General features: G+C 43.3%; 1 protein-coding gene across 5 annotated transcripts in view; it reads left to right on the top strand.

Moving 5' to 3' along the window:
• Nucleotides 1-23,508, top strand: part of daam2 (dishevelled associated activator of morphogenesis 2) — a 109,356-nt gene that overhangs the window by 13,235 nt on the left and 72,613 nt on the right. Inside the window, exon 1 of one of the 5 annotated variants that reach the window (XM_078277866.1) lies at nucleotides 10,437-10,718. The exons of the other annotated variants lie outside the window; for them this stretch is intronic. The gene's annotated coding sequence lies outside the window, so the exon portion shown is untranslated. Of the gene's footprint in view, nucleotides 1-10,436; nucleotides 10,719-23,508 lie in introns of those variants that run through there. 5 annotated transcript variants of the gene reach the window in all.

The following is a 23,508-nucleotide window of genomic DNA, read 5'->3' as shown; positions in this document are numbered from 1 at the left end:
CATTAGAATCCACTTCTACTCAAAAACTTCAAATGTAATGGTATATCAATTGTCAGTACTTTTTGCTGTCATGTATTTTTAGCTGTGGTATTCCACTTTGGCCAACGGTTGCAGACACCTCTCCAGCTTGGCTTGGCTTCCTTTTTTCACCGTTGTCTCCGGTAAAACTAGAACACTAGGCCAAAGCTGAGTAAGCCATTTTTGGCTCCCCTAAGAAATGGTGCCACTCCAAGGAGGCTGTTGACAGAGGAAGAGCATGAAGTTGCTTTTGAGCCCTTTTCCCTGTTCTCTCATTGATCTGCTCCCTTCTTCCTTTTCATCCCAGTCTCAACAATCAATGCTCATGATTATTGAAATGGATGCTTCAGGCTGTGTTTTAAAAGAAAGAGGTGAAGTTGTGAGGCAAGGTCACAGAGTTCTCTTTCATATCACGTCCTGCATCTCAGAGGGCAGGCGTGTTAACTGTCTTTGTGCACCATGCCAGTTCTCACTACAGTGCTACTGTCTCGGGAGGAGGAAAAAAAAAAAAACGGCAGACTCATTGTTCTACGAAGGAAAGTAAGATGCAGAGAGAGGAAAAGCTGCAGGGGAAAAGAATGCTGACCCATATTTTTGTTGCTGCATGCAATGGGACAACAACTTGAGGCCCAACCTGACCGTTTAACTTAAATAGCTTGTAATCTGAACAATGTGTGTTGATTGTACGCCGCCAGTGCAGATGTGATTAACCCAGATTTGTACTACAGGGGTCAAGGCTTTTTTATTTCGGAGCAGGTTTTCATCCTGTGGAGGCCACCAAATGGGACAACTTTTCTTCACTCATAACCTGCGCACACATTTCTGCAACGCTATGCATTTTTGAAGTATGGGTAAGGGAACATCCGCACTACATTAAAATAAATAGTGTATAGTGAGAAAGTGATGCCTATAATATTTTCTTCAATCTCGCTAATTGGATGCTACACATGGCCGCAGTTATGTCCTTTACTTTTTCAAAGGGCAGCTGGGATTCAGCTTCAGGCATTAATGTAATCAATTGAATGTTGTCATTAGTGTAGCAATACAAACCTTTGTACATTTGTGTTTGTCAGAGCAAAGGGGTTAGATTTCAGCTGATGAGCACTAGCTCACCAAGCCTCTTATGAGGAGAGATTCTTGTTTGTTAGCTTAATTTCACAAGCAGCAGAACATGAACTAGAGACCATCTTGCGATGGGATCACACCGGCCGTGACCTTCATTCTGATCTCAACTAACACTTTTTAAGTTTTGTGACTAGGGTTGGGTATCGTTTGGGGTTTTTTCCGATACCGGTGCTGCTACGATACTTTAAAAACTGGGCCAGTGCCTGAACCGATACTTTTAAAAAAAGAGAGAAGAAAAGTTAAAAAAATAATAATATAAAAAAGGAGCACACAACTAGGCCTAGAAAGCCTAGACGCACCCTAGCGGCAGCAAATGTAATTTGCAGCCAGGGGGGTCTAGGCACTCTCCGTTGGCTTGCGAGCTGGAAAAACCAATCTCTGGTCAGGCCAATCACATCGTGTATAGAGTTGGTGGGCGGGCTTATGGCTGCTGCTGCTGCTGGGAACAGTGGTCTTCTGGAAGACTTGGAGTTAAGCTTTTCTTTGAGAAAAGAACAAAGAACGGCACTGAAGTCTTTCTTAAAAAAGGAAGATGTGTTCGGAGTTTTGCCCACCGGATACGGCAAAAGTTTAATTTATCAACTAGCTCCGCTACCTTCTTCGTTGCTCTGGTTGGTTGTAGCGCTATCCTATTGCGTGCGGAGGGAATTTGAAAGACAACCGTTTATCCCGCCCCTCGGATTGAGCCCTGCCAATGGTGAGTTCCCAGACCCAACATCTTGATGTGGGTCTGGCTTGTCAGGCTAGCACACGACAGTCGGCGACATTAAAGAACTGCTTGTTTATTGCTAAGGCCATATGGTCGAAATTAAATGATTTATAAATAATGTAATAACGATAACTTATTTCACCAGTAAATTGCTGTTAAAGGACAAAAACAACCACTAGATGGGAAAAGGGGTATTTACAATAACTTTGAATGCACCACAAGGCTTAGGCTACCTGTTTCAGTGAATGCACCGTCTGTGTTGTTTTTCAGACTGTTACGTCCTGGTGTTGAATCCTCTACAGTGAAATACAGTCCCACTTTACACTGTTTAACATTAGATGTCATCATTTTAACCGCGTTTAATCCAGCTGCTAGCTAACGTTACCTGCTGTCAAGTGGTGTTAACTAGCGTCACATGCAGCAATGTTTCTGTTGCCTCTAACGTCCGTTTCGGAGCATCAGAGAGAAGAGCAGGCATTTCAATGGCACCGAAATGAGGCACCAAAATCCGCGGTGCCACTTGTCCAGTAGATACCGGTCGTTTAGGCACCGGTGCCATATTAGCACTGGGTCACAGTACCCAACACTATTTGTGACTGCATCTTGCACGGTTGTACCACTATTGCGGTGGCAAAATCACAGGTCCACAGGCAGACGTATAAACACCTGGCAAAATCACTCGAAACCGCTCCTGGGGTAGTTCCTGCTAGAGTAGGTATCTCCAGGGCAACATTTTGCCTAAATGACACATACGCACAGACTCACAAGGTAAGAACAATACCAGACGCACTCTGTCGTGGCTGGTAACAAGCATGCAGGACTGACGTGTGTGTGTGTGTGTGTGTGTGTGTGTGTGTGTGTGTGTGTGAAGCCAGATGGGTATCAGGGGCACATGGTGCTGGGCGTGTGTCTGCCGCTCCAGGAGCCTACCCTGGGATCAGCTGGCTTTAATCAACACCATCAGTTACCCCTCTTGCGGGTAATCGGGACACAATGGGCCCCTTCAACAACACTCCCCTCCACCTCAGCTCCCCCAACACCAGTCCACACTGCATGGTGCTATATGTATTTACATTGTCTCACCAGCTCATTCACTCATTATCTTACACATACAGTAGTGTAAAGGATAGTAAGTTTATAACAACTTCAGTTTATTTTCATAGCTTTGGCCATACTTTCTATCGGTTGTTATAACATTGTACCTACCAAATTAATTGCTGAGACCTGGAAATGCCACCAATGGCAAAGATGACCCAAAACTACTCAAATATCTTCCAAGTTGTTCCAACTAAATCTGAATTATCCAAGTATTCTTTGAGTGCTCTATCTGCATTCATTGTACACAGTTGAGCAGTGTACTGTAGCACATTGCCAAATGTGGTTGATTATTCTGCAGCCGTGATATCTCTTTGTGCACTGTAACATAGACGGGAGGGACTGGAGTGAAAAAGATTAAAGTTAAGATTAGGTTCTGGATGATTTTGAAGTGCAAGTAATGTTGACGGTGGGGAGGAGTCGACATCAAGCTCTCTGAGTAGTCCTGATCCAGCCCCGATTTAGTATGCATTTCAAGGATCTTTTGCCTCGGTATGTTCGTCTCAGCCACCGCAGGAATGTCTTGACCTGGGGGACATCAGCATAATCCACTGGTGACACCACTGAGTAACTTTTAGGGAGCCCCTTCTCAGCTGGGGAACAGGATGTGGCAAAGGGCTCTTTAACGTTGGGGGATAGTAAATCATTGTCATAACATGTCTGACTCTTTCCATCATATAAAAGGCAGCTGGACAGACAAACTCGCTGTGTGGTTGGATGGAACACAAGGCACGTGTGCTCAAGTGATGTTGATAGGTCGAGGGTCGACTGTTATTTGGCAAGTTTTCTACGCACACATGCTGCACGATTGTAGGGGGAATCCTTTAAATTTGCTACATTCTCGATCTCATGGATCCGTTGATGTGGCTAAAGGTGTTCTGTGGATGTGATGTGATTTTTGTGGTTTCATTCTTAAAGATACCGTTTTCCCCATCAACTATTGGAAACTTGTTTCCTTCAACATTAAGCCGTGATAACCACAGGGTTTGTATTGGAATGGACAGTGGCTCAGAACAGGCTGCTCTGACCTACTGTAGAGATAAACAGGAAGGGTTTGTTATTTTGTCCTTTTCTGGAGAGCTCATTCAGTGTAGTGCACTGCAAAAAAAAAACAACAACAGCAAAGCCATCATTCTAAGCATTACATCTACCAAGAAAGGGAGGGATTAAGAAAAAATGGTCAATGTCATTTATTTTCAGCAGCGTCACTCAGAGTAAACTGTGGGTTTAGCTGAGTTGGTTGGAACCATTATGGTCAAGCCGGACTCAAAGGGTTTGAGAATAAAGTTGATGGGCTATTTTTATTCCTCTGGTTTGTGATACAATCTTTTAAGAGATGCCAGAATGTTTTTTTTTTTTTTTTTGTTAGTGGCTTCAAAGGTTTGATCAGTTATTGCTTTTGTTGTTACATCATTATGCAAGTGCGTAATTACAGCTGTGACTTTGCTTGTTTCTGCACATTATGACATAAGCTCATCATCATAGCTGCCTGGGCACAGCCTGTTTTGTTTGAAGCTCTGACCTGCAATTCTGGCTGCGGGGAACAACAAATGCTCTGATTACCGATTGCCGGCGCCCTCAGTCTAAGGTAACGTGACCTTGGCTGTTCAGACAGAACCATCTGTGTCCCATGGTGCCACTGGGTTCAAAGAGTTGCCTGGCCATAACAAGAGGTCAAGGGTCAAGAACAAGGGCGTCAGGTCATGGACGCTAACACGCACCTGTTCACAGGGGGCCTTTTTTTTGCAGAACAGATGACTCCCAGATGTTTTTATAGAGATACTGTGACAGCCATTACCGTGTGTGTGTGTGTGTGTGTGTGTGGTGTGAAGGTACAATAGAGTCAGGATAGGTTTAGAATTGGACTAAACTTTTTAGTTGCGCTTCCCAGACATGCTTCACCATACATGGACATGTGCAATGCTTTTGATGGATGTAAACGCCTTGATTTACATGGTTTTGAATGGATTTTAAGAAGGGACATCCTTACACCTGGAAAAGATTGAGGACTTAGTCTTGGGTTCAGTCTGTGGTCAGCAAAGAAGGAACTCATTCTGAAAAGTCTCTCCTGAAAAGATCGGTACTTTTTGAGAGTTTTCTTTTGAACGGCGGGATAAGGAATGGTGATAAATTATTATGTCAATTGTACAGCGGAAGTTGCACTCTGTGGAGTGAAGTCCCCATATCGCCAATATAATAGCAACTGGAATACATAAACCTTTCGAATGGAAGCATCTGGAAAAAGAGCAAGGCCCTTTCCTTTGTTTTACCATCCCATTACTATTCTATGTCAGTCTGTATACCCCTTTTACTGTTCACACACCTGGATTCATTGTGGTTAAAAAAAAGGACCCTTTTGTACTTTTGCATCACATATGTCTTAAACCTTAAGGTGTCTTCTATCATGGAAAAATTGTGCATTACAGCATGTCAAAATAGTTGCACTATGAGATGAAATTGTTCTGGTATTATTCAAAGTCTAACAGTGATGGCCTTCATGCCCAAAGATCAAGGCATTACATCATTGGTTAACGTGATGAAGCTGTCATGAGTCAGTCATTGGAAAGCTGGACCATTGTCCAAACATGACAGCATTTGGCTGGCACATATCCAGGCAGACAGCAGAGGTACTGTGGGAGCAGGCAGTTGGGTGACCTCTGACCCTGCCCAGTCTGCCTTCGGGACAAAAAGAACCATTCAGATGCCAAAAACATTGCCTTTTGCAAAAGACCAAAAAGCACTCAGCTCCCAGTACAAATGACTGGTAATCCTGTTGAAAATGCTTGTTTTCTCTCAATTAATAATGGTAAAAGCGGGTGGATTACCACATATTTGTGATGGATAAGAAGAGAGTTAAGGTAGAAGTGAATCCTAGCAGCAGAAAGTAAAAATTTATACAGGAGGGGCGTAAATAATAAAGACGGGAAAGAATGTCACCATAAGAACAAAGTGACTACAATTAGATTCCTGGTTTATGGCTTTACTGTCATTAGGCTACTTTTCTGCAGAGGCTTTTGAAAGATGGATAGTATAGTGTTCCCCACTATCGTGATTTATAGCTAACATACAATTAGACCATGTATAAAAATGTGGCCTTATGTTTATGCTGTCAAGAGTTCAGGCTTTGTGCAGCGGCTGTATTTTTCTCACTGGCAATTTATCTCTGTGCGGGCGTGAAAGAAATGGTTGTGTGCAAAGTGCTGTCACAAGGAATTCCTCGCTTAAACAAAACAAACTTAAATGAGAGCTGGCTGGTCCAAAGAAACCCTAAATAATACATTAAGGAACAACACGTCGTAAAACATGACTGTTTGCCATGTTGGCTCTGGCAGCTGCTGGTTTGGAGGAGGACTCTCACCACTTCTGTGAAAGAGTGCTTCAGATGCCAGTATCTGCAATTCGAAACTAGTCTTTTCAGCCTCTCCTTAAGCGGTTTCTTTGCCCGTTATCAAGTTTGACTGCATGTGAGAGGTCTGAAGGAGGTGGTTTATGAGCCCGCAGGAGACCACCTTGGGTGATCCACTTCTTCTTGTCCAATATTCCATTCACCTTTTGTCCAACTGTATGTGCCAAGTTCCCTACTGCTCTCTCTCCCACCCCCCTGACCAAATTTAGCACTTGTTAGACAGACTGTGATTGTACCTGCACTATGGCAGTGATTTCTTGTTTGTGAAAGATGGCTGCTTGGAATGCTCAGTGGCGTATTCCATCTGCTTCCTCAGTGGGCACAGGAGGGTTTAGACAGCAGCTCAGCGAGCTTCATCCAGCTGGCTGACAAGTGATTGGCAGGTCGGAGGTCTGGAGCTACGTGTCATTTGACCGCACGCAGATCAACGAAGAGGAAAGCACCCTACCTGAGGTGTCGGTCTCGCTCAACATACTCTGCAGCTAGTTTGTCAGTCATAACATTTTGCCTTCCAGTGTGATTTACTCTGGGTAAACACCAACTTGCGTACGAAGGAATTACCCGGGGTGGGGCAGTGCAAGGTCACTCAAACCAAGTGTATAGAGGCCACAATCTGCGGTCATTTCCCTGGCACACAGAGTGACACTGGAGTTTCAGATGAGTGTGTAACCTCTTATTTTCTTTCTTTCTGCAAAATGCATGCTGTCCAAGACGAGTGAAAACAAACCCTCAACAAAAGAAAAGGAGAACAGATTGACCTATGGGCTTATTGGATCCCCCACCTTTTTTTTTTTTTTTTTTTGGGGGCATGATGTTTATCGCAAGTATGCCAAGCCCACTCCATTTGCGTCAGTGAGTCAATGTAATTTACCAGGCTGTGATGGATGATACAAGGGTAGCTGAAGTGCACTTAGCTAGACTGGAGCATGAGCTTAGCCTATTCCTCAGGGTTTCTTCCCTTGTTTTGGGGATGGAGATATTAGGGCTGGGCGATATGGAGAAAATCAAATATCACGATATTTTTGACCAAATACCTCTACCGATACCGCAACGATATTGTACACAATGATATTTTTTATAAATAATTATCAGTAATGTGGATATAAAGTGGGTAAAGGTAGTTACAACAGTCTGGTAAGTTCACTTTACTGTAATACAGCCTTTAAAACCAGGATAAGACAACACTTATGCCATATTACGATATCCCAAATCTAAGACAATATTTATTCTCGTATCACGATATCGGAATAATATCGATTATATTGCCCAGCTCTAGGAGAGATTAGAGGAAGCAGAAGTGATGTGAACCACAGTGATGCTGCACCGAAACAGGAAGAAATAGGGGAAAGAGGCGGTAGGGAAAGTGGACATCATTGAGATAAGCTGGATCTTTCTAAGAGCCGGGTTAATGGATGCGTCCCCAGGGTTCCGCCAGCAGCTTGGTGTCATCTGTCTTCCGTCCCTAGAGAAAGATGACAAATGGTATTATGACTACCCCTTTCTCCACTCTTTGGTGTGTGTGTGTGTGTGTGTGTGTGTGTGTGTGTGTGTGTGTGTGTGTGTGTGTGTGTGTGTGTGTGTGTGTGTGTGTGTGTGTGTGTGTGTGTGTGTGTGTGTGTGTGTGTGTGTGTGTGTGTGTGTGTGTGTGTGTGTGTGTGTGTGTGTGTGTGTAAATGGCACAGTTTCTCTAAGAATAGATGGTGGTTAGTGTTTGTATTGGGTCCTCCCTGCTTTATAGGCTATGAGACATTATTTTAAAACAGTGTTTTTTTTATTAATATGCACTGGTGTTTTTTCAGAGCCGTTGTGTAGTGGATACCAACTGTAAAATGCAAATTGTATTATCCTTGCATCTATTGATTGCCCAAAACCTATTTCCATTGCAGTGTCATAGGGGCTACATGTATTGGTTTTTCCCCATGTTTTTATATATATATATATATATATATATATATATATATATATATATATATATATATATATATATATATATATATATATATATATATAATAAATAAATATAAAAATTGTATGTATCGTGATTTTCTTCTTTTTTTTTTTTTTGTGACTGTTTTAGAATAGATTCTTTTCCCTAGAATCGTGAGATATTTAGTTATTTTTTTCTTCCAACCAATGATTGACCTACATATTTTTTGTTTATACGGTACCACCGACGGCGACTAGTGTTGGGCATCGAGAACCGATTCCTACTTGGAATCGGTTCAAAAATTACGATTCCATCGAAATCGTTTCTTTATTGGAATCGTTTAGAGGATTTGGTTTGATATCCTATCATCACTTCCCAATTTAATATGTGCAAGTTTTGGTTTCCGTAGCGGCCAGGCGCTTGTTGTGTTGCAGCCATGGAGCGCAGTAAGCGGTGCTCTAGTTTGGCTTTATTTTAAGTTGGAAAAAGCGGTAAAACTGCAAACCTCCATTGACTCAAAATAAAACTTTCCTCTCATTTGTGGCATGTGACCCGTTTCAACTCCACCCCTCCAAAGAATCGGAATCGATAAGAACCGGAATCGAAAGGAAGAATTGGAATCAGAATCGTTAAAATCCAAACGATGCCTAACCCTAACAGTGACGTCATCATATCCGTATCCAGCTAAACAGAGCGAAAGCAGAAAATGCAGAAAATACATGTTATGTTCTTCTTTACAAAAGAAATAAATGTCAAGACTGACTGACATGTGACGTGCATTCTTCTTAGAAAACAATTAGTTTTTAGAAATGTTTCATGATATATTACTCAATACTATCGAATCCCAATACTTCCAGAATCGCGATAAAGAAAACCGCACTACAAATCGAATCGGCACCCACGTATCGTGGAAGAATCGAATCGGGACAAAAGCATATAAGCAAGGCTGGAATCGATAGTCTAGTATTGATCAGAAATCACCACCAGACAAGCAGTCACTTGCCCAACCTTGGATCAGACGAGCAGTCTGGAGGAAGACAAGATCACTCGGTATGAAATCAATTCCCATTTGACCCTCATCTTTAAAGGCAGTAAAGATAAAATGTGTGGCATCTAGAAATGTAATGTAATGTCTAGAGTATTTGTATTGATCGGTCAGTTTTGAGTCAAGAGGCTTTCAATGATGTCTTGCTGATTGACGTGTAGACATTTTTTCCAGACGCATATTGAGTTAATTTGCTCCCTAACGTTGGTAACGTAGCACTTTATTCGATTTATTTGAGGTTTAAGGCTTTATTTCGCTTTGCTTGTTTTCTCAGCTGATTGGGACTATGTGGGGTCAGGGGTGGTGTCTGTGTCTTGGCCAGTGTAATGGGAGTCGTAATATTGTGCATCCGTAATATCACAGTGACATACTTGAACTCCACCTCACAGAATCGTCTGTGGTGGGGCCCTCTAGCTGATTTCCCCCCCCCCCTCCATGCATTACAATTGGCAGAGCCAGTAGTGTGAACTTGACAATGTCGACAGAGCTTTGCACAATCATGCATCCTGTGTCACCTTATTCTCAATGAACACTGATTGGATCTTAGGGACATCCTTTCCCTGTGTATGTCACAGGGGTAATTTCTAATTGAGAATCCCATATTTGGCATATCTTTGTGTTCGTGTGCTCGCATGGGTGTGTGTGCTTTTATGACTGTGTTGGTGATGAGAAGACGCGACAGGAAAAGGGGTTTCCTTTGGGCATTGTGTGTGTGTGTGTGTGATACCCCCATATCAACAGCCTTTTTTGTCTGCTCAGGGAGGGAATGCATAGGGTGGAGTTGGGATTGCGGGCAGGGATGGGAAGTGCAGGCCGCCAAGGGTCATTTCCTTTCATCTTGCCTTTGGCCTCACACAGCAGGCGCACACACACACACACACACACACACGCGCACATACATACTGTACATAAATGCGTTTTATATGCACAGAAAATCCATCACCTTCCCGCTGACATCCACATGTATGCTGTCATACACTGGAGCTGGAATCCAGAAGGGGAGGGGAAGCAGGGCGAATGATCTGAAGACCGAGAGCAAGAGAGGGAGAGCTAGCAAGAGAGGGCGGGGGGGAGAGCGAGCGGGGACAGTGTCAACAGCTCAGCTCCCAGCACAGTCAGCTGAAATCCAGAGCTCGGCTCAGAAGCTCAAAGAGGGGAAGCAGACAAAACGCAGCAGCTTTGGTCAGGAAACATCGTCTGACTCGGCGAAGGCATGGAATTTGGCCACGAAACACAAACTCCAAAGAGCAAAAAGAGGGATATAAATCCAGAAGCTGCAGGAATGCTTTAAAATGTTCTTGTAACTTTGCATTGTTTAAAGAGTCTTTTTATTTTTCATTTCAAGTGACGTGACACAGGGACAGTATCTCTCAGGGCAGCCCATCTGAAGTGGGTAAGTAGGAGATACCTATTTTTCATACGGATACCTGTGACCCTTCCTGGTCACTAATAGATACACCGTATTGCTGTTCACTCAGTAGGAGAGTCCACAAATGACAGGCTACAGATGTTTTAAGTGTAAAGCCAGTTTGTCCATGCACTGCATCCCGTTGCTCAATCCAGCCAGGAAAACGCAGACTATTGCAGCCAACAAAATAAATATTAGTCAGTAGGCTCAGCTCAAAGCTGAGCAAGAACGAAGCTGGTGGGCTACAAGGGCTACTAATCCCACCAAGATGATAAAGTTTCCACATTTTTGTGTTGTTGTGATTGGAGAGAGAGGCAGTATTATACAGTACTTTGCTTCTTTACTACGGTGGCTTTATAGGTCATAAACGGCAGCAAGAGCTAGGTTGTGAAATGTGCATGGTCTTAATGTTTGGGTTCTTTCTCCAGTGGTGTTGACAGCGCGCCTTGCCTTGCCCCCATGTGTGCTGGTGCATTATATGAGCAAGGTTTTTGGCCAATTGGTGATAGTCTTGGATTCAGTGTTTTAGCTGAGTTTGTTTGAAATTTCACTTTCGTTGGAAAACGTTGCATGATTGCAGGGATGGATGGGGGTTCAGCATTGAGAGCTGGAGGAGTTAAAAGAGATTGATATCCATTCATTTTGTTTAAACAAAAAACATCTAGGACTTAGTTCAGGGAAATGTTTGGCATTTCAGAAATTGAGGGAGGATGGGACAGTGTCATATGGAATGGGCACAGGCCTATTTCGGGTCCCAGACATGGGCTGATCACATATATTCATCAATCACACGGTCAGCCCTTTGGTGTAAGTAGTGGCCTGACATTCCATGTATGATGTACTCTCCTCCCAGCAACAATTCCACCCAATATGGAGCTAGGAGAGCAGACTTCCACTTACCTCTAAATGTGGCCTTCTTTTGCTTGGGATGTTGGTATTTCTTTTTATAGACTGTCCTTCCACATTAGCCTCAAGGGAAGCCGTTACTTCATGGCAGCACAGACCAACATAAACACACTGTCCTAATCTCCCAGGGTTCCTCATTTGAAGAATTGTGAAACCTCCTTTCCTGTGTGGAAGCATTGCCTATCCCAGTTGAGAGGCTGTCATCTTAGCTGTAAATGTAAATGGACTGTATTTATATAGCGCTTTTCTAGTCTAAACGACTTCTCAAAGCACTTTTACATAGTACAGGAACCACGCATTCCTACACTGTGGCCGAGGCTGCCATACAAGGGGCCACCTGCTCATCAGATAAACCTTTACACACAGGTGACGCAGCATCGGAAGCAATTCAGGGTTTAGTGTCTTGCCCAAGGACACTTGGACATGGGACTGCAGCCAGTGACCTTCCGATTGGTAGACCACCTGAGCCACGGCCGCCCCTGTAAATCATTTGCGTGTGTCGAATGCACAGTGATGAAAGTTCATGTACCGGCCCTCGAAATTTTCACCTGTGGAATTGAGTATTGTTGCCTACTTTGGGTTTGCCCAAGTCCAATGTTGTGTGTGTTTTTGATGAGAAACATTCCAAACCGATGTTTCAGGGTTTGTGAACATTTTACTAGAGGCTTGGCTTTTAAATAGCTGATCCAGGAGATAATAGTTATATGAAAAGGCATAAGACAACCCTTATTCCTGCAACATTCAAAGTAATTTATTCCTTTCAGTGGCTTGCGTTTGAAGGTTAATGAACCAAAGGCAAAACTCATTTATACAGTCATGAGGCCATTTGTGTTTTCTTTGATGTCTTTTTGCTTTGTGAACAAGATAGTATCCATTTCCTCCACATTAAAGGCTTATTCTCCAGTCTGCTGGAAATCCTGCTACACTCACTTGTGCCAGGGGGCAAGCTGAGTGACATCGCTAAAAGATTCAGTGTGTTGGGAGGGCATTAACAGAATTTGAGGACTCACAAGTAGCGTACATACACACCCTCTGCTGCCGTCAGCGCTCTCAGAGCTTTTCATATTTTATCGACCATTACAGATGCATGAACTGCTCTCTCAGGATTAGAGGGAGTGCGCGGGAGAGTTAGTGAATGACGGTCTGCCTTTTATCGCTTCTGCCCTGCTGCTGACTGGCAGCTCAAGGGCCTCCTCATTACGTTGGGGACAGAGAGAAAAAGAGATGAGGTCTGTAAAGCTGCTTAAATTCAACTACTACTACTACTACTACTACTACTTTTGAATAGGATTATCAACATGTTGTATTTACAGTGGAGTGGTTACGGTGTCTGAGGGACTAAACTCAGGGAGACTTTAGCAGTAAGGCTGCTGTTCCTCTCCCACACTGAATGTGTGTTAAATGGCACTATTGTATTTGTGCCAGTGACACACTTTCTGGGGCTTATGATGTGTAAGCATATCTCCTCTTTACAGTGCCTCAATTCAGTGCAGTATTACTGCAGGCTGTTTTGAAAAAAGTTGGTCACTTCAGAGGGCTGTCCCTACATGCGTTGCTATAACTGTCCCAGAAGAGCATTCCAGACATTACCCAGAAGCCCGCTGTCCTCTATGCTGCAGCTGTTGACCTCTCACCAAGGCAAGATTAATAGCTTAACAATGCACAATATAGAGTGCCCTAATCCACTCACTGACATTGGTAGACATACTCAAACCTAGGTGCACAGGATGAGAAGCCAAACAATGGCAAGCTAACAAACGCGTCTATTGAGGACTGCTGAGCTAACCACTGAGTGTAGTCGTCAGCTTGGAAACCTAATTGGTGATTCAGTTTTTTTAGTTTAGTTTGAAAGTTGAAAAGTTACCCCTTTCACCACCCAGAAGAGCTGGATCTTCTCAGGCATCTGTGTAATTTGGATAAGTGCATTGTACTGATGGAAAGGGCTCATTCCCTCCAAATGACAAGACTCTAGGGTGTGAAGTACATGGAGCCTCTTGGAAGTCCAGCATCCATTTCCTGTTGAGAGTGGTAACCAGCTCTGTGACTGTACTCCCCTTAATTCTTTCTACGCATATAATATGTCTTTAGTTAGACTGGGAGCTTGTGACTCTGGCATTCCTCCCATATGAAATAAGAAAATGATTTGACACGGCAGGGTAGCGCTTTGGGGTTCGAGGGAAAGGGATGCCAAGTATTGGATTTCATTCCGAGCCCTGTTAATATGTGGGAATTTTTGGGCCTGTGGAATGTGGCATGGCCGACTTTCTTCTCATTCCCAGTATTAATAGCATAGTTATCCCAGTGATCCGGTCTATATGATGAGCAGAGATGTGACTCGCGGAGATGTGCTTCTCGGCCAGAAGACAAGTGGGTCAGCAGTGGGTCTGTTGCTGGGATGTTAGTCTCCCCCCCCTAGATATGACCTCCTTCCTGAGCCAACGGTAACATCTGCATTGTTAAAGTCCCACAGAGCAACTGGTGGACTTTCCTTGTGCAACATGTGGATGACCTTCTGAGAACAGTTACTACTACACAAGCTAACGCCTTGAAAGGTGTTTCGCAAAAAGGGCTTTTTGTCCCGCCAGGTCAGTGAAACGTGGTCCGTAAACCTGGCTTGATTTGTTGTTACCTTCATCCAAGTCGTCTGCTTCTGCGCATTATCTTATTTCAACTTTTGTTCATGCAACTCGTGTCTGTGGTCCACGGCTTCTATGAAGGGGTTTAACATGTTTATAATAATTAGCTTCAAACAGCAACCGTTCATGTTCGTAGCCGGGGCCCCTCCACTGCTGCATGGAGCTGCTACATTTGTTTTGATCAAAGCAAAAAAAACTCAATCTAAAATCTACTCAAATCTCACAGTTGTTACAACCCCCGTCTTCATGTGGTCTGTGCCATTTATGAATGTTCCTCACATCAGATCACTTTTTTTTTTTATGAATCGAGCAAAATGAAATGGCTATTAATGTCATCCCTGGAGGATTGGAAACATCACTCCCCCCATCCCACCCCACCCCACTCCTATTTTTCCAGTGGTTTAGTTGAGGCATTTCCTCTTTATGGGTGAGGTGTGTTACTGTGCCTCATGGCCCCGTTAAAACCAACAGTGCTTATATGTTTGTTTTAAATGAGGCTAGAAGCCAATAAGACCTCTGAGAATTCTCAAATGTTGGCTGTGAAAGAGTTGACGGTTTATGATGTGATATTGAAACACTACCATGTATAGGTGGTAACGCAATGAATCGATTGGTAAGAACTGACACAATAAGGACATTACGGACATTTTCAACAGCTAGAATTACAAGTTTTAGGCAGTTGAGTTCCCAGTGAGGGAATATCAATTGATAATGGATAGATATGAAAAGCATTCAACAGTCATTGCCATTGTTCCTGAAGGGATGATCTGTGTGCTTCATATACAAGATCAGTAACCACTTTGTGAACCTGGGGCGACTATATATATATATATATATATATATCCTTCTATTGGCTGTCTGACCAGATCTGTTTGTAAACAAAAGAAAATGAAAAATGCCTCTCTGTCAAAATGTGATTGCATTTGCCTTGGAGACAGTCTGGAAATATTTAAGCAACAGTATTAACCACCAGCTATTAAAGTAATTAATAATAATTGTGGCCAATTTAAATGGCTTATGTTACGTTCATTGCTAGCTCTACACTGTATGACTGTATTTAAGTTGGTTATATACAGTGACTAGAAACATGAGGCCCATTGTCATGTTGTTTCAGAAGTATCTGTTCACCATGAGGTTTACCGGTGCATGTTTTGCCACTGACTCAGACAGTCTTGCCCCAGACTGAGTCCTAGAGACACCATCTGAAGGCACAGATCCCAGTCCAACAGCTGAATAGGTTTCCAGCTGTCTCACCCTTACAGCTTCCCCTATCTGATTGCAGGGCAGAAAGGAAGTGATTGAGGGAGAACGTAAGCAAAGGAATTAGGGAGGTTTGGAGGAATGGTTGAAAAGAGAGTTGGGGCGTAAAGGGAAGGGTGGGTTTCTGATCATCTGATTCTGGGCTCTTTTCCTGGAAGATGCACGTAGGCATAAAGCACAGACTACCCTTATCAGTAACCGCCTTAAACCCTTGGCGAGTGTCTGTAGATGGAGCCAAAGCATGGTGCCCATGAATGTTGGTTTCAGTAACTGCTTATCTTCTATTACTTGCACGTGACTTTAAAGCAAATGCTTACTTAATATTATCCTGCTGCCAGAAATTAAATTGAAAAGAATCCTTACTTTATATATAAAATTATTCTCTTTAATTTGATTGCCATGCCAATCAAAGAGGCTGAGAATGTTTTGGAGAGAGACCATGCTGTCATAGCTAAAAATAACTGTCCCCTTGAAGATCAGATACACATGGACTCCAGAGCTGGTGGAGGGAAGTTGAAGTTGCACAGCCCGAAAAAACTATTTCTGCCTGCAATAGCCTACCCTGTCAGGCCCCAGCAGAAATGTCCAAACTAAATCCTCTGGCCCATTGTCCAGGTCCACATTAGAAAGCCACTCGGTGTGCAGACTCTTATGAAAGCGCTGGCCTTCTGTGTGCTTTCAGAACAAGCGCAGGAATGCATCTCATGCAAATGTGCCATGACATGATGGCAGTTCCTCCACTGTCCGCTCTGGCCATTTGTCAGGCGAGGCTGAAACTCGCTACTTACCACGGAGAGCTGCACCGGAATAGATTGGTGATGTCACACCTCAGGAATGCAAGTCACAATGTGTGTAGTGTGCAGTGCATTTGTTATATTTACATTCATTTGATCATTGTCTGTTAGTCATGCCAGCAGCTGTTTCTGATCAATCACATATCACTATTTCTTTACATACATTTTTTTAAGCTGACCACCCATGGTGCTAAACCCCATGTCATTGATGAAGCGATGCATGAATATAATCTCTGTAAGAACAAACTAAAATGTGTGTGTGTGTGTGTGTGTGTGTGGGAATGCCTGCATGTATTGCATGTTGCACTAATGTAACTGATTATCACTACAGAATGGCCTGTGACTCTAAAAGGGTAAGATGTATGATGTGTACATGGCTTTCCCCAAGGCCCGAAGCAGCAACTGTGGGTGGGCCACAGAGCCAATGGGGTTCATGGGAGAATGAGTTTTCAGTGTCCCAGGTGATTTGGCTTGCAGCCAGTGGCTTTGGAGCAGGGAGAAAAGAATTGAAGGGTAGGTCCATTAGTCATTGGAAAGACAGGCAGACAGTAGAAGGGGGGGGGGTGGGGGCATGTTTTCGAGGGCATGTCTGGGGCAAGAGCATCCAAAGAGTGGCATGGCTCCCATGGGTCTAATAGCTGGGTTAAATAACTACTTCATGTCAAATTAATGTGTGACTGGTTCATTTCCACATGCAATTTTTACATTCCAGTACACAATCATGACTACCCACACAAATATAAGGACATGCAGACATGTGCCAACACAACACGATTAAGACCTTTTGGTGTGTGTTGGACACATTGGCGTCCCTCCACGTTGGCATCCTGTATAAGAAAATAAATTGTGATTTGTCATCTGCTGCAAGTGCCTGTACCAATTGGAGGAAAAGGTCTGTTAGAAATGATGGGATGTTCAAAGGTTGGATAATTCCATAAAAGTAACATTTTCCTTATATAAAACCCCATCCTGTGATCTATTTGTGGCTGGAATGTCTTTGGCAACAGCCATTCATTGGATTTACATTGTGAAATTGCCTTTTTATGTAATAGTTTTCATTGTTGCAGTTGGAGTCTGCTTTTCCTGCACACGACTCCAGTTGCTCATGCACAAGGGAAACCGCATGTTGGAAACTGTATAACATCATAATTCGATACATTCTAGAAGCTCAGTTTATTTGAGTGTGCACACCATAAACAGATCCACAAGTTGTTCTTCTTTCATACAGAGAAGCTGCTTAAGGCATGTTTGCTGCCATCCAGTAGTTGATACATGTAATTTTGAATGGAACTATATCATTAAAATGCACTTGCTGTCCCACAGTAAGCATAGGTGTCACCAAATCTACCGGGACTGAAATCTTAGGGATTGTAGTTGCCTAGTGCTTTTTGCCTTCCAACACTGGTGTGGTCAGACGTGTTCTCCTCTCGCCAGCTGCATGCCACCAGTTTGCCAAAACAATTCCAAAACCTTAATCTGCACTGCATTTGGCATCTTGTTCTTGCCTGTGCCAGCGTGGCACTGCTCCCCCATCTCTGGTGCTGGGTTCTTACGTAAGCCTGTCTCTACCCTCCTCTGCGGCCCAGCACCCCAGAGGAATGGTCCTCATTTGTGGGACCCAGAAACAATGTGTGCAAAAAAAAAAGTGTCCTGCAGGCTTCCCTCTGATCTTTTATTCAGTGCCTCTTTAAAATAATCTTGCTCTTTGTTGGCTGTGTTTTTGCCTCTACTACTTATTTGTTTCAAACCGTTTTATTGCTGCTCCTTCGTGTTTCCTCCTACATTACTCTTGCCTTTCTTTCTTTCTTTCTTTGACTCTCTGTATCTGCCTGGAATTACAATAGTTGGATGAAAAGAGCTATATTAAATTCCATCCATCCATTACAATGAAGACGACAAGGGCACTTTCTTAGCGTGAAAGTGAGGGTGGTACTGGGATGTGGAGGAGAATGAAGGTGAGCAAGACGCATTCAAATGCAGGAGCACACTGCTGTAGCTAAAGTCTGAGGAAGAAGGAGGGGAATGTGTATAGTTAAAACAAGAAAAGTGGTGGGAGAGTGATGCAGCTTTTTTGATTGGGTCCAAGTGTTTCTGTTGAGGAGGGATGGAAATAACAGGAGCTTGATTTGTGTCCAATTTTCTTTTTTCTTTAGTACTAAAAGCATTGTGTTGTGGGACAGCTGTTGGCGAGAGAATTGAAATGATGCAGGCACAGATGTTTGAGAGACTGATCTCTCTATATATAATATACAACATACACCTCTTCTTCTGTCTCTCGCCTGCACACACAATCACACACCAGCAGCAGCAGCCCGTCTCTTCTCACTGCCGCCTCCTCCTCCTCCTCCTTCTCCACTGACCTACTTCCCGGCGCTGGGGATGAGGCGATGTGGTAGTGGGCTGAATGAGAAGTGGCAGCAGTATCTCTTTTTATCCCTGCCTCCCTCCCTCACCTCCTTCATCTCTCTGTCTCTCTCTCTCTCTCTGCTCGGCTGCTCTCCAGACGCTTCAAACACAGAGCAGCCAGCAGGCTCCTCTCTCTGCTTTAGGGCTCTTAGTGTATGAGTATGCAAATACTGCCTGTGTGTATGTGCTTGCATCTGAATTTTGAGTGAGTGTGTTTTGAATTTTGAAACGTGTGAAAAGGTGACTGCATGGCTGTGCACATACAATGCAGTGTTTGTTGCAGTAGCATGCAAGCAGGGAATTTGTCAAAATGTGTTTTTTTTCAGGCATGTGTGTGTCCTGAAATTCTAGTCTGTCATGGCGAGAAGACTAGCAGAGACAAATCTCTACGCACCATCTTCCTGTATCTCCCATTTCGACACACACAGATGGTGTTAATTAGCACTAGTCTGTAGAGATCCACAGGCTTTCACTCTTTAAGTAATGGCTTCCTTTTCCTGTGACTTATACAACGACCATACATACATGTGTTTCCCAGTGATGAGCAGGGAATAGTAAGGAAGTGTGTCTGGGTGGGTGGGTGTGGGTGGGTGGGTGTGTGTGTGTGTGTGTGTGTGTGTGTCTCTGTCTGTGTGCAGTTTTCCATGTCACCAGCATCGGATGTGCGACAACTCACTGACACGAAAGAGACCAGAGAGAGAACGACAGAAAGAAAAGAGCGAGTTTAAAAAATTGTGGAACACAAAAACAAAAGCAAAAGTGGAACACCAAAACACTTGTGTGTCAAATTGCATATATGCGTCTATAGGGATTGACTCCCTTTTTAGAGCCATTTTTTTCCCCCCGAATTTTTCGAAACGGCTTTTCCAACGTGATACTTCAAGACGCGCATAATATTGTCGCACGATATTGAAAAAATGTGATATTACGACATCGACTATGAATATTGCGATATCGATAATTTCGATATTTTTAAACCTATGTAAAATTACAAAAGTTACGGGAAAACGCATCAAAATAGATTCATAACAAATTAAACAAGTTTTCTTACAACACAAGGTTTATTTGAACTGACGGTTATATTGGTCTGGTCCAACATGAGTGAATAAATAAGGACCATGTCTACAGAACAGGACATGTTCTACTGGTTGGACAGTATAAAATGTATAAATAAAGAGAACAGGACACAACTTTTCTTTCGCTTATCTGATTCGTTTTGTTGTCTCTATTTCTTCACTTACACTGTCACTCTGTTGAAATATGCACACATGTTCACGTGGTACTCTCCATAGGGTTTGTCACGTACTGGACCCGTGCGCTGACGTGCACCAACATGTGCAAGTGGCACGGTAACTGGCCAATGAAACGTGATCATTATAGCATTTCAAGCGGGCTCTAAATCAAACACAACTAATGAACACAGCCAACGGACGGGACGCAGCGCTCCACAAAATAAACTAAATATTGCATACTTATTGCGACACTTTCGATATATTGCGATAACGATATTGAGTCGATATATCTTGCACCCCTAGATATGATACTGCGCAGCGTGATATTGCGATAACGATATTGAGTCGATCTGTCTTGCACCACTAGCGCATAACAATACGTTAATGGAAACTTGGCTACTGTCAATGTGTCCAGCTATCGTTAGCCGTAAGCATTAACACCGAGCAGCAAGGAACAGAAGAGTTTAAAATGTGGAATGAAGCTGGCAGGAGGACATGTGAGAAGTGGCAAGGAAAAATGACAGATGTTACTGTCAGAAGGGGGTGGATGAAGGGAAATGTCACTTCATTCACCCTGAAAAGAGGAATAATTGGAGATGACAGTGAGTCGGAGGGGAAGGGCTGAAATGAAAAGCTAGGAGATAAGAGTGTCTTTCAGGGCACATATGGCAGGGGACATGGTCAATTTGGATTGTGTTTGTGTGGTGACTCCACCATACAGAGAATGATAATGCACAGCCCTCAGTGTTCTTGGTTCATTGTTTGTCCCTGTACATACAGTATATACTGTATGTGCAGTATATTTCTGTGTGTGTATTTGGATTCCTTGGCCTACTTTCCCTGGCCATGGGCTGGACGACGGCCAGCAGAGCTGGTGTTGAGTGAGGGCTGGCCGCACGTGGGGCTCTGTGGGAGAGTGAAGTTAGAGGCGCGCACACACAGATACACTGGACAGGAGGTTTAGGTTGTGTTTTTTTTTTTTTGCTGAATGGCTTTAAAACCCCTGTAGAGCGGCCTCTTTTCCATTAGGCTCAGCCAGCTGTCCACAGTGTCAGTAACTAACTCACCACCGTAAAGATTTGGCACCAGCTGGCACTTTATCTTATAGTAATAAAAAGGATGAAAAGCAGTCAATGTTAGTCAGAGGCACAGCCTTTTTAAAGTGTAAATGTATGGAACAGATCTCCATAAGTTACTATTCTGAAGTGGGCTGCTAATATACAGTACATTCATTCTGATGGGCATGCCATGCTTGGCCACATCTGGTTTGATACAAGTTAATATGGCATCTCTGCAACCTGTTGCTCATAATACCCCATGCACATGTGACGGTTATCTTAAATTATCAGCACTGTGCCTCGGTTGGGGGGGTGGATGGATGGATGGATACTGGTTAGGGGAGGTTTTACACAGCATTTTTAGACTGGGACTTTGCTGCATTGTCAGTATTGCTGATAGAGACTTGCTACTACAGTTCTTTTTTTTTTTTTTTTCTTTCTGGAGGGATATATATTTTGGTTTTGGCTTGGCTTTAGCTGAACTTTAGAATGCATTTTGGAACATAATAAGAACTGTGGATTGTATGTACAATTAAAAATGTGTTAGGCAGGGATCTCTTCACAGACCAAATGGACAGGAAGAACAATTACAGCGACCAAAAAATGGTTTCGATGTACGTATGGGCATGTGAGTGTTTTATTTTTGTAATCTTGCAGCACAGTCTTGTAGAGGAGCCCTGTGTCAAAATGTAGTTTAATGCCTTTATTATTTAAGTTGATACTGTGTTTAGACAAATACATTTGTATTTCATCAAATGAACCCATACTGACATACATACACTATTCACAGGGAATGGGAGGGACAGGGGAATAATAGGGGCCCACAGGTCATTTTTGCCCTGGAGCCCTCTAGTAGGTTATTCCCTCCCTGATGGGGGGGGGGGCGCGCGTTCAGAGATTGTCACCTCGGCTATCATAACACACACGCTGGTGCAGTATCAAATGTACCTCGCACAGCATGCCACACGTGCTATTATTGACATCCAGCCCACTGATGCAATGGATATGAAACGGTCCCCATATTTGAAGGTGATTATACAAATACAGAATAATTTAAGATACAAAATAAGCCCAGTGATGGCTGCACAGGCGTTTCCGTGTTCAACAAGCCGAAGAAAAACTTTTGTTGCTTTTCCTTTTTTAAAATAAGCCTGCAGTTTATTTGGAGCTGTGCACAGCTCTGCTGCTTCTGCCTTGAGAGAGATGGTAGATTCAAGGAGGCGGGGAAAAAAAGCAAAGGACGAAGGGTCAAAATGGAAATGTGGTGTTTTCTCGTTTAATTTTTTTCCCCTTTTAAGCTCCTGTCGATGGCCCAGCGCGTTCATAAAGAATTTACCATACGGCTATTTTTAAACCGTGCAGTGAGAACTCCTACGCTGAACCAATGTGTGAGAGAGTGATGGCGGAGACTCATGCTCAGTCAAGATGTAGTAGATTGTGGCTTCTTGTGGAAACTGAAGTCATAAACTTTCACTGCCATATTAAACAGATGGGTGCAAAGCTCTAGTCATTACTTAATGCTTGTTTGGTTATGTACAAATATCAATAACAGCTTAACATAAGGAATATAGATGGATAGAAGTATAAAAGTAAAATCTGCTTTTGTTGGACTTAGTTGTGTGCTCTGCATGGCAACTTCATTTTATTGTATTTCACATAAATGGCTCAAAAATGGATTTCTTGGTCAACTATTACCATTTCTGCTGGATTTGCATGTCTGTGGTATTTGCATAACAGGCTTGAGGACCATTCATTCACAAATGCCATAAACTGTTGCATAAAGGAGACCTTTTGCAACTGTGTGAGCCGCTGTGTGTGTACGCTCACTTTGTGTAAGTAAGTTTGTGGTTGATAGGACATAATATGGTGTAAAGAGTGTATTATTCATACAGTGGAGACCACCCATATCCTCTTGTAGCATTGAGGAAATCCTCCAGGGTGTCTGGGCCTATTCAGTCCCTTGCTCCTGTTGTAGTGGGTGTCATTCACGACTGTCCACACACACACACACACACACACACACACACACACACACACACACACAGTGTCCGCTCTATTGAAAGAGTGAGGGCAGTGCTGGGGCAGCTCTTGGTGCAAGTCTGAACAAACAACACACGCACACTCACTGGACAGAAACCATTGTACCTCACGGACAAGAGGTTTCTTTGTCCAGGCATAAGTGCAACCGATGTCATGATGAGGATATGATGGCGGCCCCTGCTGCCTCTGTGCCCCCTCGCCACACAGCAATCTGTAGTATCTCCACCATGGTACATGTTCATACGGGCACAGTGAGGGGAATAAAGAATATTTCAAAATAAAACTAGATGAAATCAACCGTTTTCAGTGTTGAACTTGCTACTTCCTCCATGGTGATGTTGGTGCCATCTGTGGTGGTACAGTAGGCTGTCATTGCTAAAGCATTTCTGCAGTGTACTTTCCAGAGATCGCTGTATTTCCAGCACCGTAATGTCTTCATGAGA

The sequence above is a fragment of the Sander vitreus genome, chromosome 20 (genome assembly GCF_031162955.1).
Source record: "Sander vitreus isolate 19-12246 chromosome 20, sanVit1, whole genome shotgun sequence".
Classification (NCBI taxonomy): domain Eukaryota; kingdom Metazoa; phylum Chordata; class Actinopteri; order Perciformes; family Percidae; genus Sander; species Sander vitreus.
The sequence above is the reverse complement of the archived record's forward strand: the minus strand, read 5'-3'. Positions and strand labels throughout refer to the sequence as shown.